The 18,932-nt window shown below is 33.1% G+C and overlaps 1 long non-coding RNA gene and 1 pseudogene across 8 annotated transcripts; one reads left to right on the top strand and one right to left on the bottom strand.

Annotated features, from left to right (window-relative positions):
- Positions 1–293: 293 nt before the first annotated feature.
- Positions 294–10,661, bottom strand: LOC130802702 (uncharacterized). 8 transcript variants are annotated; one of them, XR_009039802.1, is made up of 7 exons: positions 10,350–10,661; positions 10,101–10,212; positions 9,184–9,544; positions 8,270–8,382; positions 1,751–7,258; positions 1,199–1,385; positions 296–1,120 (listed from the first exon to the last, which is right to left on the bottom strand). It is a non-coding gene; the product is annotated as an uncharacterized LOC130802702 (long non-coding RNA). The 8 variants fall into 8 exon arrangements; XR_009039801.1 differs by having other exon boundaries at positions 294–1,120; positions 1,751–8,513; XR_009039796.1 differs by having other exon boundaries at positions 295–1,120; positions 8,270–9,544.
- A 7,303-nt stretch (positions 10,662–17,964) lies between these two features.
- LOC130802607 (protein SLOW GREEN 1, chloroplastic-like) lies at positions 17,965–18,483 on the top strand (annotated as a pseudogene).
- Positions 18,484–18,932: the final 449 nt, after the last annotated feature.

Here is an 18,932-nt window from a genome sequence, read left to right as displayed (position 1 = left end):
TATCCACTCCAAGGAATGTGAATCCGAACCCTAGACAAGTTGTCCAACGTCCCATTATCAACGAAGACTACACAAATATGCAAAAGAGAGCAAAAACCTAGAAAACAGAGTAACGGAAATACAGATTCTAAGTTCCAATTACGAAAATTTTTAAAGAGCAAATGGGGTACTGATCCTTTGTTCTTGGGCTCATACAACAATCAAAATCATATATGTTTAACACCAATAAAGCAAGACAAATAATATTCACTTATAATAGCAACAAAATTATGATAACAAGCAACACATAAAGTTGTAATACAAAAGCAAAGATAGTACTACATGTTCAATAAATAGTTAAGCAAAATGAACATGGTTGTGGTGGGCTAGCATGAAAAGTTAGAGCTCCTAATAATTGGAGTTGCCAAAGAAGTGTTTCAAAAAGGCAACAATATTTAAGATTGTGTTTCAAAAGCTAACATCATAGACAACTCAAGCATTGAAGTCCAATACATCGGAAGAAGTAGTTGCATCCGAAAAATCTAAACTATGCTTCATTGTCCCTACTTTATTTGATGCAGATGACAGTTGTGGATCATTTGAAGGAGCAATAGTCAATGGAGCTGGTACAATTTCCTCTGATGAATGGGATCGGTATCTACTTTATGCGATGCAAATGATGGTCCTGGAGCATGTAAAGAAGTAGCATCAGTTAGTTGAGCAGGTACACTTTCTTGTGATGAATGAGTCTCGGACAACTTGCAGGCCAAGTGTTGTGGATTTGTTGAAGTATCTGGGGCAATTGCAATTGATTTTAGAACCCACTTTAGCACACCACTTTTAGATAAAGCGACAGTTGGACCCAGCTGTATCTCAATCGGTTTCACTCGTAGGGATTGAGCAATGTCTTGATAAGATTCAATATGTTCATGTTTAGTGAAGATAAACTAATAGTAGTAAGTGTACTAATGATTAAGTTACGAATTTGGCAAGGTTAGATTTTAGAGATTTTTGCCTTACATAAGTAGCTGGACTATATAATTCATCGATAATCTTTCCAAAGAGTTATGCTATGGTGTCATTGAATGCAGTTAGTTGGATAGAGCCCGTGCTATCGTGGGCGTCAAAAGTGAGCGTTAATCTGATAGATGACAAAAGCAAAAATTGTATATGAGAGTTTTGAATAGATAAAGTTGTACATATAAATTTATGAACCAACCGTGGCTTAGCGATGCTCTATTTCTTGTGGCACCATGGACATTCAAAAACTTCATTCCTTTCATTGTCTGTCTTTTTATTGCATTGATCACACCCAATAAATTTTCTTATATCATTGTAGCTACAATTTTCGAGCAATGCTTTTATCCAAGATCGCTCTTCTTGGATATACACCACAAATCACCACCCTATAAGACACCAGAAATCACCACACTATAAATTTATTATGAACACAAAGGTCAATCAATTAAAACAATGAAGACCTGAATTTAACATACACAAATGGAAAATAAACATGATTCAAGGACATATTCCATTATACTAAAAGCCCAAAAAGACACTAATCATGAAATTATCATTCATAAATTTTTAAAATTGCAAATTTCCAAATGACAATAATTAAGACTAAAAATGGTTATAAATAACATGAATGATCATGATCTAATAAAAAACTGAAGAATATGTTTTATAAACAATTTTCATACATGAGAACAATCCATTTGAAGGTAGGTTTTTACGCAATTATGAATTGTTAACAATGCAATTCTTTTACCTTATCAAAACACTATCATATAATGCCCGCTTTCTTCAAAAGATCATACGAAACCACATTTGTAACACATGATGATGTTGCCTTCTGTTCTATTGAACTTTCATCTAACACCTTTATGTTGCTGGCTTTCCTGGCCCGAGAAAGTGCAACGTACAGCTACCCATGAGAAAAACATGGTTATCGAATGTACACTCCAACTTCATGTAGAGATTGACCTTGTGATTTATTAATAATCATTGCAAAGCACAACTTGATCGAAAATTGCAATCTCTGAAATTGGAATGTATAACCAGATGATTCTGAGGGCCTGAGATTTATGCGCGAATTGTTGTTTTACTAGTTTAAGCGTTTTTGCCCTGTTTTTGCGGAAATAAATAAAATAAATAAAGCTTAAACTTAGAGCGAAATAAATGAAAGAGACAACACGATTTTACGTGGAAACCTTCTAGGCCTAATTAGAAGGAAAAATCACGACCCCACGGGATTTCTAATTTCTCCACTATGTTTAAGGCAACTCGTTACAATTACATTAAACACCTTACTTCACTCGAAGCGTATCAACTACGCCAATCTCTCTTTACTATTGCTTCACTCAAAGCAACAAACTTAGCTTTACTAAAAGCTAAACTCCACAATAGTTTCACTAAAAGCTATCTAATTCCCCCTTAGACTCACCCAAGTCTAATTACAAATATCACTCAAAATCCTTTACAAAAAGGATAAAAATTCTCTAACAATAAAATCAATAAGTTGCACAAGAAAATATTATAAATTAATTGGCAATTTTAAAACAAAATTTTCTTGTAAAAATTCCAAAAATATCGCATGAATAGGTGAAAGCTCATACGTTGGATACTTAGGAACAACCGAAATTGGATTGCTATTTATAGAAATAAACTTCCTAATAAAATGGAATATCCCAACTATTATTCCCTTAACCCAAATAATAAAGGGAGTAACGTGGATCCTAAAATCCAAGTCAACAATCGGTTATTCTCTGAAAATAGGCATTAGACTTGACCAATTCAAGTGCACGATTTTTCTAACAATCACCGTTGTTCCCATTTACTAATAATAGCTTCTGTTCCCTTAAGCAGCAGTTCCCTTGTACTAAATTTAGCTGCAGTTCCTTTTTTCAATTATAACTGCTGGAACTTTAAGCTAAAAAAAGATACGGTGGAACTTACTAATAATAGGGACGGTTGCTAATTACTAATAATAGGGATGGTTACCTATTTACTAATTTTTAGGAAATAGTTATTCTAAACTCCCACAGAAAACGACTGTTGTTCCTATATTTAGTAAATTCAATTTATTTACTAAATATAAATCCTAAAATAAAGGTTAATTAAAAACATTAGATATTTTGAAAAATGCTTTGCCAATTAACTTAAATAAATTATAAATGCAACAAATTAACTTTATTTAATACATAAACTAAAAATAAAAATATAATTAAAAGCAGAAATTTAGTAGACGTATTTTCAGTTGACTTCGACAAAGGAACAGTGTGCTGTCTCCAATCTCCAGTTTTGTTAGAACATCAAACTTGGGAACAGTAGACCTCCTGTCTCCATTTTACATCCTAAGCGATATACTCTCCTAACATCTTTTGGATCTTTTTGACATGTACATTTCCATAGACCAAGTTATAGGTGCTATCAACGATCATAGTCAAGATCGGATATTGACCTGCACACAAACTCTACAAATATATTTGCTTAAATAAAGTGTAGTCATCATCAAAACTCAGGAGGTCCAACATTTGAATTGATCAAATCAACATCTTCATTCCGAGGTGTCAATATAGCACGTTCAGCAAAAAATGATGGATGGATAGACTGAGTCGAAATATTGGAATATATTGCTTGCAATAGATCCTCAAAGGTTGTAGGATATTTTCTACAACTCAAATTCAAGCTCTTTGGAATATTAACTAACTCAGTTTCTTGCATTTGAAGTTCACCGTTGCCTAATGCTAGCAAAAACCTGGAAAATTTTGGATCTTCTCGTGCTCGCATATTTACAGTTAGTTCAAATCGGGTGAAAAGAGGCTACAAGTGTGAACTAACTAAGCTGTAACCAATTATTTCTTGTTGTGATTTCTTGGGAACAATTGGAATAGTTTGACGAAAGTCACCACCAAGAACAACAACCTTAACACCAAAGGGAACATCAGGTAAACATAGATCACGTAAAAGCAAATCAAGTGACTCGATGTTCTCTCTACGAGCCATGGAAGCTTCCTCCCATATAATCAGTGAACTTTCCTTAATAAGAGAAGCAAGACTTGATTGCTTATTGACATTACATGTAAAGGATTGTCCACAATCAACTGGTAGTTTAAACCTAGAATGCGCAGTACGACTAGTAGGTATGTTGGAAGCTGCAATACCAGAAGTTGTTGTCGGTAACACAATTTGATTGAGCAGGTGTACCTTTGCATACAGTGCACGATATAAAAAGGTCTTGCCAGTTCCCCCTGGGCCATCAATGAAAAATAGACCCGGTTTTTTCCTTTTGACATGAGAAATAATACACTTGTATGCAGTTCGTTGTTCATTGTTGATTTGTTTCCTTGCAGCATTACATGCCTCGGAATAGGAGCATCAAGAGCATCAATAACATCTCTTGACAAAGGTGTTGTAAACCATAATCTTTAAGACTCTTTCCCATGTTCTCCAAAAAATAGGCAAGTGATTGACAAGTTAGAGATAAAATTCTATGAGGCTAACATGGATGCTTACCTGCATAATCCTCTGATAAGTGAACATAATACCTATCCCACATTTGAGCAGGATTACTCGGTACCAGGAAAAAAAGAATTGTGCCAAACAACCTTCGTAAAGCATGAGGCTGTTGTACAGTAACTGCGTAATCCAAGCGTCGATCAATCCAATCATCAGGCTCAACTATACCACGTTTCAAAGCGGCTTCATGGAATGTTGAACATTTGTGGCCGTCAACTGTGAGTAGATCAGCAAAAGAGCATGGACCAGCTACGCGTGCTAACAACAATCTTAAAAGATAACGTTCACCTTCAGACGGTGCAACAAATGCAAGACGACCAATCGATGTACCTTGCTTTCGTTTGTTCCAACTTTTGCTTTGTGAATGCCAAACATGATGCTCAACAAACTCTGGAAAGCAATATTTAGGTTCAAAAGGATGTGTCGCGTTATAAGAAAAGAATTCTGTAGTAAACAGTGAATATTAAGTATCAAGGTACATTTAACCTTACAAAGTACATCAATATTAAGTATCAAGGTACAACGTGCATAAACAGTAGTATCAAGGTACAACGTGCATAAACAGTAGTAATACCAAGGCATAAACTGCACATTTCAATACATTCAACCAGACCAACCAGTAGCACAACACACATTAGCAACGCAACGATCATAGGAACAGTGTATGTAATAACTATTGAATCATACACTTAAACTATTAGATCAGACCAACACGTGACAAAAAGAAAGGTAAAGAATCAAATCTTTAGGAGCTACATTTAACCTTACAAAGTATAAAAGTTGTTCATAAAAGTAGGAACCATTCTTAGATTAATAAGGAAGATCCATTACAAAAGCATGGAATTTAGCCATAAAAAAGGAGTACATTATATTGAATGCGAACTACTAAAATTCTTTACAAAAGATGATCACCTCTATACATTCCTTAATAACATAGGCAAACACCAAAACACATCTAATTAAGTGTTGCTTCTAAGAAGCAAACATAAGAAAACACCAAAGCAGGCTCATTATGTATGTTTAAACACCTCAGGTAGATCCAAAGACAGTTGCATAAACTGACCATTTTGTGGTGACTTTGCGTTTCTTTGGAGGTGGAGGTAATACACTTGAAAGAAGGATGTGTGAGGTTGTTGAAGTAGGAGTGACACATTGGTTAGTTGTTTGTTCCCCTAGTTGAACCTCCCGTTCAATAAAGCCATATTTCATTTCCATAGCACCTAAATAGTTCTCCCTTTGTAACAAAGAAAAAGACCTAGATTTCTTCACAGTCTTGTAATTCACATCTCTAACCTCAAAATGGTATATAGGTTCTAAGAACTCAATTACCTTTTTAGTCATTGATTGTATAGCAGTGTTAGCAGTGAAACAATCTTCGCCTACGATCCACTCTAATTCGTTAGACTCTCGAAGACGACGCACACCAATCCATGAAAAAAACTTAGCAGAACCCAATTTGATACAATAAGACTTAGTTAAATGAATATCCATCTCATTTTGAATATGTTTAAGAAGGTCCATAACAATTTTTTTCTCCACAACTTCATCGATCCTAAATGCACTACGATTCCCCTTAGCCTTCAAAAATAGCCCAAAGCATTGTTCACAACGCTCTTGTTTACTCTTGCTAATGTCATCTATGATTAAGGAGAAACCTAGTACAAGAGATTGTATAACATTCTAAGCTACTGATTCTTCAGATTCAAGCAAGGTTGGGCACATCTTACCAACTATGTAAAATACCTTTTCTGTTCCTCCCTGCTTAAAAGAACTACAAAAGCAACTGTAGAAACATTTCTTAAAGTACCATAAAAAGGATCCTCCGTATCTAAGACTCTAACAAGATCCTTTAGAAGATACTTGAAAGAAATTGCAATCACTTTATTGTGATTATCCATAACCTGTCACAATAAATAGGCGGGTACTTAAATGTCTAAGTCGCAATGACTTAATTTTCTAAGGCCATTGATTGATAACAACGAATTAAACTCATCTCAACCCCACCATATCATACTAACAAAACTTTAAATGCGAATAATTTCTTGTATGTGACGTTTGGTAGCCACGTTGATTATGAATCTGAAGTTAATGCGACGCAACCAAATCTTCACAATAAAAAACAACACTCTAAAAAATAATGCAATGAATCAAATGATTAAACTGATTACACTGTTAATGTTATGAATCAAATGAGTAAACTAAATAAGACAAATTTCGAAATTAATGCCAAGAAAGTAATGTACGACTAATCGAAGCTTGGAATCACAACAATATAAAAAATAATGCAACCCAATCCAATTCCGAAATCAGAGAACAGTAGAAATTAATGTCCTAACACTTTATAATTGCAATAAGAAGCAAAACAGTAAAACCGAAACCATTATAAAACATTAAATTTAGTTTATCTAAACACTATGAAATTAGAGCACACCGATACTCCACTAAAATTAAATTGTAAACAAAAAAATTAGAGCATATGAACAAATAGTTGTTATGCATATTTCAAGCAGCATAATCAGAAAGAACAACCGTTGAAATTAGAGCCACATAAAGCAGCACAACAGATTGGATATGGCAAGAAAAATAGTACAATAGAAGAACATTAAATGGCTACAAATTAAGGAGTTGAAAGAAGGTAAGACAAGCATGGTTGATTCAGGAGAAGAAAGCTCATCTGAGTAGTTCAAGATGTGCTGGAATGGAGTAGGTAGCTGGAGTGTGGGCTGCTGCTTTGTTGAAGAGGTATGCGTGGATAGATCTGCGGGAAAGATGGAGTGACGTGTTGAAGAGAGAAAGCAAATTGCTCATTAGATCAAGTTATGAACAGTACAATTTGTTGCTCGTTTTTTATACTTAATAGATAGATTTGGTGTTACAAATCATAGGGGAAGCCGCCTTGAGAATGTATTATTTAGGATCAAGATTACCAGAGCGAAGTACAATAAACGATTAAATATCACAACCCTCACAATGAAGCATGTAAGCATTACAATCCAAGTCACAAAACTGAATGTAACTTTTACTGAGCACAAACAATATATGAATCAAACAAATGCAGAACAGCAATACAAAATTAATGGCAACTGAACTTACATCAACTGAACTTATGGCTACTGAATTTAATATTTCATCCAAATGAAAAAGGAAGTAAACATTAGTAAACACAATCCTATATGCAAAACAACTATGAATTAGAAATCCAAAGGTAACAATCTTCATGTCACAAACCAGTAGCAAAGGTAACACTGACCACTTGCAAATATGAAAGGTAACATGTTGTATTTCAAAATCAAATCAAAATGTAGTTTATCTTAACACTTTAATTTAGTATTTGCGATAAGAGCTACAAAAATAAGAGCTGGCAACTAATCCAAACATCAGAAATCCAGAGGAATTAATGTTCAAACATCCTAAATCAAGAATTAGAGAAGCAAAACAGTAAAAATGAAACAAAAATTCAGAGCAGCCAAAACATGATGTATGAAGTTTATCCTAACACTTTAATATTTGAGATAAGAGCTACAAAATAAGAGTTGCAACCTAATCCAAACATCATAAATCCAGAGAAAGTAATGTCCAAACATCCTAAATCAAGACAGTCTAACTGAAACTAAATCCAAACAGTATTTGCTAGCAGTAAGACAGTAAAAATAAATTAATGGCAATTGAAAGCAGTCCAAACATTCAAAATCTAGAATGAGAGCAGCAGAACAGTAAAAATGTAATTTAATGGCAATTGAAATCTATCCAAACATCATAAATAAATTACCTTGCATAGCAAAGAGCTAAGCTAGAAGTGAGTAAGTAGCTCAATTCAAAGTTCTTGACTCTTGTCTTCAATTTTCTTTGCAGATGCTTTAAATGCAACACATATTTACAAATCTGTGCAAGAAACCAGTACAATAGATTGGATGTGCTAGAGTGGAGTAGGTAATCGAAGAGCATTAAATACCCACAAATTAAGGAGGTGAAAGAAGGCAAGACAAGCATCGTTGACTTAGGTGAATTTAAATCTGAGAGCAGTAAAATAAAATTAATCGCAACTGAATTTAAATCAATCCAAACCTCAGCAATCCAAACATGAACATAAATTTATGGTTCTGAATTTAAATCAGAACAATAGAACATTAAACACTAAAAGTTTCATCTAAATGCAACAGAAAAATGTAATGGCAATTAAATTGAAATCAATCCAACAACATCAAACAATCCAGCATGAAAGGTAGGAGTACAACAGTAAACATCTAAATTTCCATCTGAATGCAACAAGAGAAATTAATGGTAATTAAATTGGAATCAATCCAACATCATCAAACAATCCAGCATGGTTGATTTAGGTGAATTTAAATCTGAGAGCAGTAGAATATAATTAATCGCAAATGAATTTAAATCAATCCAAACCTCAGCAATCCAAACATGAACATAAATTTATGGTTCTAAATTTAAATCAGAACAATAGAACATTAAACATTAAAAGTTTCATCTGAATGCAACAAAAAAATGTAATGGCAATTAAATAGAAATCAATCCAACAACATCAAACAATCCAACATGAAACGTAGGAGTAGAACAGTAAACATCTAAATTTCCATCCGAATGCAACAGGAGAAATTGATGGTAATTAAGTTGGAATCAATCCAACATCATCAAACAATCCAGCATGAAATAATGGGTAGGAATTACCTTACACACGCAAAGAGCAAAGATGTAAGTGAGTAGGTATTAAATTGAAAGTTCTTGAGAATAATATATAAACCCTTGTTCTCACTTTGCTTATTGTTAATGGTGGAAGCTTTAACTGCAACCCATATTCCCATCTTTGCAAGAAACCGGTACAACAGGTTGGAGATGGCAAGAAAAGTAAGTATAACAGTTAAAAGTTTAATGCCCACAAATTAAGGAGGAGAAAGAAATCAAGAGAAGCATGGTTGATTTAGATGAAGAGAGCTCAGCTGAGTAGCTGAAGATGTGCCGGAATGGAGTGAGATTGGCGTGGAAGCATCTGCGGGAAATAGCCATTGACGTGTCGAGCATGGGAAGATGACTGTTCAGTAGATCAATTTGTGAATAGTAGAAATTGATGTTCGCTTTTTATTGTTAATAAATAGACTAAAACCTAATACAATATAAATTGGAAAAATGAGTATACATTCATGATCTCTTTTGTTTAACAAACTTTAGTACTCAATATAATTTAGATTTTAAATGGACTAAAATGAACTAATGGCATCTGTATTTTGGTACTCAATATAATTAGTAGTTGTATTTTGCTTCAATGGCATCAACACACAAAAGAGCCATTGCAACAAAACCCAAAAACAAAAAATGTCATCTTTCAACAAAACCCAATTCAAAAACAATAGCAAAATCAGATATTGACACTTAAAACCCAATTTCCGGAACAATCAATTGTAAAAACCAATTCAAAAACAATAGCATTTAGATACGTGCATTGACATTCGAGTTTTGAGAAATGTTGGAATTAAAAGAAAATGGAGAAAGTAGAAATAAAAATGGAAGTTCAAAGAAAAAATTCTATCACAAATTAGCAAAATAAAAACAGGAAAATCTTAATCCAGAAAAAGAAAGAAAGCACTTACAAAGCTCTTTTTTTTGTCGAGAAAACTACGTTCAACAGTTATTCCTCTTCGAACGCCAAATTCCATTCAAAGTTAGAAGGTTGGCTCTTTTAAAATGAATCAAATGACTAAACTGAATGCAACAGCAATGAATGAGAATAGCCAAACAAATGTAGAACAGTAGATGCTAAAAAAGAATCAAATGATTAAAATGAACAACAGTAAATGGGAGTTGCCATTAATTGCAACAGAATTTAAATCAATCCTAACCTTATTAATCCAAACAGCAGTTTATTCATCCGAATGGAACAGAAAGTAAACGCCATTAAATTAATGGCAACTGCATTGAAATAAATCCAAGCATCACTAAATTTATGAAATTATAGGCATGAATTAAAAGTAGGAGGCAAGAAAAGCATGGTTGAAGAGAAGTTATAGCTGAGTAGTTGAAGATGTGCTGGAATGGAGCAGGGGAGCAGGTAGGTGAAGAGAACTCAGCTGAGTAGTTGAAAAGGCTTGGCGTGGAAGCATCTGCGGGAAAGCCGCATAAATGTGTCGAGCATGGGAAGATGACTGTTCATTAGATCAATTTGTGAATAGTAGAATTTGATGCTCGCTTTTTATTGTTAATAGATTTATAACGGTGAAAAGTAAAGTTTTTGAATACTCCTTCTAATTTAATTTTTCTAATTTAATTTAGTTGACCTATTTAATTTGGGCACAAATATTAAGAAAATAAGAGGATCACATAAAATAGTAGACTCATGTGCAATATTGAGTTTTTAATATTAAGAATTGGAGGGGATCACCTAAAATAATAGACTCATTTGCAATATTGAGTATTTTTAATGTTAAGAAAATTAGAAAACCACCTATAAATGTGGGTCTTAAAATAAAAATGGGCCAATACTGGTGAATTGCCCAAATTAAAAAATAAGGCAACTAAAAAGAATTGGAGGGATTATTAGATTAACTTATAACTCTTTATAAAAGCAACATTACTATTTGTTAGATATTTAGAGCATGCTAGGATATCTCGAAAGTACAACAATATAATGAGACATATATAGCATTAGAACTAACATACAAAGCAATAACGAAATGAGGCAAGACAAGCTCAAAGAACTAATGCACGTTCGAACATTATTGTGCTTATTTGATTATTGTTGTTTTTCACAAGGTTGAATGTTCTTTTGATGATTTTTGCTTACACATGTACAAGCACACATTTTTGTAAATGGATGCTTTGTTTAATGAATGAATGTAATGTTATGTAAGTTTGTGTTTCTCTATTATAACTGGTGTTTTAGTTAGTTATATGGAGTAAAAGATGTGATGAAGTCATGCATTTAATTTTATAAATAGAGAAGGTTGAATGAAGATAAAAATATTTAGAAATACAATTAAAAAATTCAGAATCCTTGTTTTATATTTATATACACTTGATCATATAAAAATATTTACGAGCTTCTTATATTGTTTCTAATTTTATTATCTTTCTAAACACATGATCATTAAAATTACCTGCTTTGTACTGAGTGTGTAATGTGATTGATTGTATGTCATAGTGATTTTTCATAATCATAGCCCAAGTACTTTTGTGAGAAAAATATCACAAAAGAAAAATTAGGAATCGCCCTTCACTCAGTTATCATGATTTCTAAGCAACGTATTGTTGCATACTAATCTTCAAGTTTTGTCCATTTAGTGATCAAAAAAGTAAGGAGTCCATTATCATTAATGCAAAAAAGAAATTACAAATATATCTTGTAATTTTGTAGTATACATATATTCTATTATTATTAAATGATGAAAAAAATATGGTAGGTGTTAAGGAACCAACTTAACCAAAAGCTTAAGCTGATGGTTGACGCCTCAGGATATGTTATATACTCTAACATGCCCCCTCACACGAGAGCCTATTAAGCTAGAAGTGTGAATGCACATAGACGCTAAATATTCCACATTAAATGAGGGGTGGTTGTGATTCGAACCCGTGACCATTTGTCACGTTGGCTTCTGATACCATGTCAGGCCGTGACAATTCGTCACATAATCTCACCGTAGCCCATCGTGTGGACATGGGACACCCGCAGGATCTTGTCTTTATACAAGTCTTTATCGATGTGGGATCATGTCTCACATGCGAAGTATTTCCAATACTCCGCTCACATGTGAGCCACATCATATCAGAAACCACCTTTGGCTCTGATATCATATTAGGGAACCAACTCAACCAAAAGTTTAAGGTGATGGTTAAGACCCCAGGATATGTTATATACTTTAACATATGGTAGGAGTCTACACATTGAAAAAATATTGACGCCTCAAATATCCGGTGAAAGAGTTAGGTAATGGATTAATCACTATTATAATTTTTTTTAATGGAGAAGAGTATATAAAATTGAACTTAAAATTATATACACCATCTTCAAACTTGTTTTTAGTGAATACCTTGTTTAAGCTCTACTTGTATTTGGCTCATTTGTTAAACAATCACAATTCACAAATGAGATTTCTTCATGTACTTCTATAACTTATTGTAGCTTATTTTGTTATTAAATTTTGTTTGAAAATTTTGAATATAGAATAATTTCTCAAAGTCTAAGGCTCACAAAAAATGATGAAAAGGTTGTACTCTACTAAGTACAGAAATTCTTATCACTCAATGTGATTTGTAAATTAACACAAAAAGACAAAATAAATACCAATAAAATAAACATAACAAAAAAGATAAGTTAAAATCCTTATGGCCCCACTTTATTAAATTTTTTCACATAAGGGTGATTTGTCAATATTACAAATCACCGTTACTTAGACTACCTCCTATTAAATATTCGTGAGTTCAAATGTGAAAATTGCTCATGCACTCCACTTTATTGAAACGACTACATATTAGAATGTTTAATCTTTGCACCCTAAGTAGATGCGTTTAATGGCATTAGAATAATAAAATATTATTATATCTTTTATGCAATGTTTTACAAAGTATTGACTATGGGGTCTGATGATAAAAAAAAAACTTCTTTTGAACAAGAATAATGTTACCAATTATAACAACTTGGTTTACTTATAAACTAAGAAAGTTAGTCATTAAGGGGGATTTACTTAACCCAAACGAATCAAATCTCAATCTCTTAAAGGGTCATAACATCTCAAACATCATTATAACTACTGAAATAACAAGCACACTAGGGTCTAGAGTTTTAACCTTTAACCCTAAAAGCACCCAAGAACTATGGTATGGGTGTTCTATGCAATGAAACAAACACTTCAATAAACTAGTAATGAAAAGCAATAAACAAGAGACACAAGATTTACGAGGTTTACCCGATGTGGGCTACGTCCTCGGTGGTGGTTAGCTTGCTTATATTATGTGAAGAATCAATGAAGTTCTCAACAACTCATACAATGGAGAATTACACTTAGAGAAGAAGAATAAAGAAAGAGAAGGGTTTATGTTTGGCTTAGGGTTAGAATCTACATGGGAATAAGTGTAGGGACTTCTATTTATACATGTGTACATATGGGAGTAAATGAGGAAAGGGCCCAGCCCTAATGATTAGCCGCAGCAATTATCGCGAATAAAACAGTGACCTGGCAGCCTCTCGGTCGACTGGTTGAGCGGAACAGGGGGTGGTCAAGCGAGCTTGATCTTTTGTCGAGTAAGGGTCTAGAAGGCTACTGACTTGGTCGAGCTACTTAATTCAATGGAGCAGCTGCTTGTTTTGGTCGAGCAGCCCATCAAACACCTCCCTCATCATCATACACACACATCCACAACCATGAAACTCATCAAACTCCATTGGTGCACTCAAAGTCACACCAAAACTCCAACAATCTCCACCTTGACTTGAGTTCACCAAGATCACATACTTCTTCCAAGACACTCCATCCAACACATCACTAACAATCAAACATGTAACACACAACATACATGTCCCCTAGGGGCTTCACATCAAGCGAGCTTCTTAACCAATCAAGTCCATACATAAAGTGAGCTTGTTGGTGGGCAAGGGCAAAGGCTTCGTCATCATGTTGGTCGGATTATCATCAGTGCTTATCTTCGCTAAGCCCACTCGATGTGCTTGGTTCTTTGATGAAAAGTGTTTTGATTCCTTGCCAAGTGAATGGCACTTTCACTATCACAATAAACACGCACCAAGCTCATCTTAGGGTACATCTCACCAACCAACCTTGTAAGCCACTTTGCCTCTTTGAATGATTCGGCGATAGCTATATACTCCACTTTAGTGGTGGACTTGGCGACCACATCTTAGAGAAACGATTGCCAACTCACCGCCGTTCTACTCAATGTAAAAACATTCCCGAGTTAGATTTTCTAGCATCTAAGTCACCTGCTGTAGACTATGTTAGAGATGGGAACAACAACAAGAGGGGGGTTAATTGTTGTTGTTACAAGTTTAAGTGTTTTAGCCCTGTTTTTGCGGAATTAGATAAAAGAAATAAAACTTAAACTTAGAGCGAAATAATGAAAGAGACAACACGATTTTTACGTGGAAACCTTCTAGCCCTAAATAGAAGGAAAAATCACGACCCCACGGGAATTCTAAACTCTTCACTTTGTTTAAGGCAACTCGTTACAATTACATTAAACACCTTACTTCACTCAAAGCGCATCAACTAGGCAACTTCTCCTTTCAATTGCTTCACTCAAAGCAACTCTCTTAGCTTCACTCAAAGCTAATATCTTCTCTAGCTTCACTAGAAGCTATCTAATTCTTCCCTAGACTCACCCAAGTCTAGTTACAATAACTTTCTCAAAAACCCTTACACAAGGATAAAATTCTCTAAAGATAAAATCAAAGAGTTGCAGAAGAAAATATTATAAGTTAATTGGCAATTTTAGAATAAAATATTTCTTGTTGATTTTCCAAAAATAACGTATGAATTTAATTGCTCATACGAATGCATAAAATGAGGAACAACTGAATCCTCTGTTTATATGGTCAATTTCCCTAATAAAAAGGAGGTAACTACCCACTATTCCCTTACCCCAAATAATAAGGAGAATAATATGGATCTCAATTAGTAAGGTCAAACCTACGGTTATTACCTTAACAAAAGAAAAATAGGCATATATTTGATTAAATCAAAGCCACGGTTTCTTACAATACCTACCTTTCCCCTTTTACTAATTATAGGCAAATTAGTTATAGTTCCCCAATACAAATAATAGCTTACGGTTCTTCCTAACTAAAATTAGCTATGGTTGCCTTTTCCAATAATAGGCATGGTTACCTTTCACTAATAATAGCCCAGGATCCCTAAAATTAGCTATTAATCCCTTCACTATATTTAGCAAGTTTAGTTATTCACTAAATATAGATCCGAAAATAAAGGCTTATAAAAAGGATTTAGAAAATCATACGTTAGGTGATTTAGAAAATATTTTGCCAATCAACTTAATAATTAATTAATGCAACAAATTAATTTTAACTAATACATGATCAACTAAAAATCAAAAAATATAATAATAATCAGAATTCCAGCAGACGTATTATCTCCTGAATTCAGTCTGGGAACGGTGCACAGTATTTCCAGCAGCGTTAGATCATCAAACTTGGGAACAGTATACCTCCTGTCTACATTTGACATCCTAAGTGATATATCTTTTCTAACTTCTTTTGGATTCCTTTGACGAGTACATGTTTATAGACCAAGTCATAGGTACTATCAACTATCTTAATCACGACCGGATATTGACCTGCAAACAATCTCTAAAAATATATTCGTTTATATAAAGTGTAGTCATCATCAAAACCTAAGAGAGCCAACAAATTCCCCGTTTTTAATGATGACAAACGTTTAAAGAAACTTAAATAAAATAGAGTAAAACCAATATTATAGAGCATTCCAGAGATTAAAGCCACTCTACATAACTTAGTAAATCAACTCGTTACAATATAATTTACTAAGCATATATTAAAAATAGATTACTCTAACAAGTATTTTGTTATGTTCCTTTTTTTGAGAGAAAAAGAATGAGAGAAAGAAAGTTTATGAGCTAGTTTATAAATGAATGAAAAATTACATAACAATAGGCTAGTATTTATAGGAGGGGAAAAAACCATCCCAAAAGACTTCTCATAATGGCTAAAAATTTATGAGCATTAGAAAGTTCAATCAACTTAAGGAAAAGAAAATGAAAAGATTTGAAGGATGTTCATGCATTTATTCCATTCTAGAATGTACCAAATAATTAAGCATGATTAGAATCAATTAACCTAATTAAACACTAATTTTACAAGCCTACCTGATAATAATGTACTAAAAAAATATTTAGTCCTCCTAATTTAAAACTTGTTACCACAAGTTGGTCCAAAAAAATAAATAACCTAGGACATATAATAGTAGTACATAAATTTAATTAAAAAAATATATTAACTAAACAGCAACAGCAACAACAGCAACAACAACAACAACAACAACAACAACAACAACAACAACAACAACAACAACAACAATAATAATAATAATAATAATAATAATAATAATAATAATAACAATAATAATAATAATAATAAAAATAATAATAATAATAATAATAATAATAATAATAATAATAATAATAATAATAATAATAATAATAATAATAACTTAGGCACATTTTAAATCACATTATAAAGCATAAAAGAGATAGTTATAATAAATCACAAATAATATCATAATAAATTATTTTAAATTAAACACTAGACTTAAAGAAAACTAACTAGAAAGACAAATAAAATGGAAATTATGCCATAGAAAAAATTCGGGGCATTACACTAAGCATAATCAGAACATTGAAATATTACTGAGTATCAGAGCAATACTAATAATGAATACCAGAGCATAAGTAATCCAAGCATAAATAATGATAATACTGAGTATCAGAGTAGATAATCAGAACATGTGTTAATCATTCAAATAGGGCTTAGTATATTAAGAATAATAACAGAGCAAGCTTTCATATTTCAAATAACAACCATAATAAACAAAGTTCCAATTCATTACCCAATATCAATGATCAGAGCTAATACAAATTAGAATAGCTTAATCAGAGCCTTAATCAGAGCTTGACTAAATAGTGTATTAGAGTTCAGAGCATATTAGTCAGATATTCATCAGAGCATATAACTAGATGAGCATAGCTTAACTACTTTCAGAACATATTAATCAGAGCTTAACTTATTCAGAATATATAACAGTCAGAGCATATATAATAATCAGAACATGATCATACAACGTTTTCATCAGAACATATATATGAACATTCACAAGCAAGGAACTGAGTCATAAGGAACTAAGTCATAAACCAGTCATAAGCCAAGCATACGCTTTTAAGTTTGTGCCAATATAATATTCCCCCTTTTGACATCAATCAAAAAGAAGTAGGATAATCAAACCACAGCACTAAACATGTAGATATAGTCAAAAAGAGAGACAAGAGGCAGTAATCAAAAGCAAACACCAAGAGATGTAGGCAAGATATGCAATGTTAAAATATCACAAACTTTGATCAGCATAAAAGAAAGACAAAATTATAAAAAACTTCCTCTTTATCTCATTTTGTAAAAAAACTACCTTATGTAAAAATTTTTGCAAAAAACTACCAAATATTATACAATTGTTTGCAAAACACTACCTTATAACGGTTTGTGAGCTTTGACCGTTAAGTATAACTGTTGACCCTCACGTGACAATCACGTGATTCATTAAACCCATCTTCTTCTTCATTTCAGCGTGTTTCAATTCATTTCTTGCTGCTAATAGCCCTCTTTGGCTCCCATCACACTTTCAGAGTTTCAAACTTCTACACATTCACCTTCATCTTTCTCTGTTCTCTTCATTTATCTCTTGAAATCTTCCATTTATTCCTCAAATGGATTCTGCTTTGACCATTTCCTCTGCTTCCCTTCTATCCCGCAAATCCAATCGCAATATTTATCCTCCCACTGCTTCATTTTCTTTCTCCTCAAAAACCTAACTAAAACCCTCTTCCAGAATTTCCATTTCTGCTAAAATTCCTATAATTTTGACATTAATCCCTCAAATGGCAGCTACCTTAATTGCTTCCAAGTTTAAGGAAATGGCCGTAAAGGCGGAACCTTTGACACCAACTATGGAAGAATCAACAATAGGAAAAGACAAAGTTGAAAACTCCAATGAAATTGAGGTTGGGTATGAAGAAAAATCACCACTATCTCGCTTAATGGAATCAAATTCTGAGTTTGTGGACAATCTGTGGAAATTATTACAGAAAAAGCTTGAAATTGGGGAAGATGAAGAAGCATTGAAGATTCTGGATAAGTTAGTTGAAGCTCAACCAATTGAAATGGAGTGGAAATTTTTAAGGGCGAGATTATTGAATGAAATGGGGAAAACCCAAGAAGCTAGATAAATGAACAAGCAGCAAGAAATGAATCGAAACACGCTGAAATGAAGAAGAAGATGGGTTTAATGAATCACGTGACTATCACTTGAGGGTCAACGGTTATGCTTAACGGTCAAAGGCCACAAACCATTATAAGGTAGTGTTTTGCAAACAATTGTATTATATAAGGTACTTTTTTGCAAAAATTTTTACATAAGGTACTTTTTTACAAAATGGGGTATAGATTAGGTAGTTTTTTATAATTTTGCCTATAATATTCCCCCTTTTGACATCAATCAAAAAGAAGTAGGATAATTAAACCACAACACTAAACATGTAGATATAATCAAAAAGAGAGATAAGAGGCAGTAATCAAAAGCAAACACCAAGAGATGCAGGCAAGATATGCAATGTTAAAATATCACTGACTTTGATCAGCATAAAAGAAAGTAAGACGTTCATCAAAATAACAAGTT

This window comes from Amaranthus tricolor, chromosome 16 (genome assembly GCF_026212465.1).
Source record: "Amaranthus tricolor cultivar Red isolate AtriRed21 chromosome 16, ASM2621246v1, whole genome shotgun sequence".
Taxonomy (NCBI): domain Eukaryota; kingdom Viridiplantae; phylum Streptophyta; class Magnoliopsida; order Caryophyllales; family Amaranthaceae; genus Amaranthus; species Amaranthus tricolor.
This window is presented reverse-complemented; position numbering and strand designations above follow the sequence as displayed.